Genomic DNA, 974 nt, shown 5'->3' with positions numbered 1-974 from the left:
AGGGAGGGGAACATATTCCTTCTAGGAATGTAATCTTTATCTATCGGTCAGCAGGGTGGAGAGCCTCAGCAGGGTATAGAGCCTTGTAAACCAGCAGACCTTCATTCCTAGTTCCGCCCTCATTGTGGATCAGTCAGGAGGGGCAGGTATTGGGAACGAGAGCCCTGAGGTTGTTTGTTAGCCAAGTTCCTGGAACTGGCTACTCCACATTTTTGGCTTGTTACAGAGGTTTTCCATGCCCCCTTTAAGGTAAAGGTTATACATCATACATACATTTCTATTAAATGCCCTCATTTTAAATTCTAAGATTCTCCAGCCTTTCAAGGACACTATTAGATGTGGCCTTATTTGAGTAGATGTGGCTTTGTTGGAGGAAGTGTATTACTAGTGGGTGGGCTTCAAGGTCTCAGTAGCTCAACCCAGTACCCTTTCTGGTACTCTCAAATCCAGATATAGAATTCTCCACTCCACTCCTCCTCAAGCACCATGTCTGCCTGCACACTGCCATGCTTGCCACCATGTCATAATGGACTGAACCTCTAAAACTGCAAGCCAACCCCAATTAAATGTTTTCCTTTATAAAGGTTGCCATGGTCATGGTGTCTCTTCACAGCAATAAAACTCTAAGACATGATCTATGAACAAAGGACATTCTATTAAAAACAAAATGTATTCTCAAACTCAGTCATTGTTTTATTTTATTTTTATTTACTTTTTTCTCCATTTATTTATTTTTTCACTTTACATTCCAATTGCAACCCCCCTCTGTTCCCAGTCCCCCTCCACAGCCCCTCTCCCTCTCCCCCTCCCCTTCACCTCTGAAAAGGGGGAGCCACCCCCAACCCTCCCCTCCCCACCCCCATACCAACCTACCCTGATACCTCAAGTCACTGCAGGACTAGGTACATTCTCTCCCACTCCAGACTTGACAGCCCAGTTTGGGGGAGCAGGATCCAAAGCCAGGCAACAGGATC

This window comes from Mastomys coucha, unplaced genomic scaffold, assembly GCF_008632895.1.
Source record: "Mastomys coucha isolate ucsf_1 unplaced genomic scaffold, UCSF_Mcou_1 pScaffold4, whole genome shotgun sequence".
Classification (NCBI taxonomy): domain Eukaryota; kingdom Metazoa; phylum Chordata; class Mammalia; order Rodentia; family Muridae; genus Mastomys; species Mastomys coucha.
Note: the sequence above shows the minus strand (reverse complement) of the source record.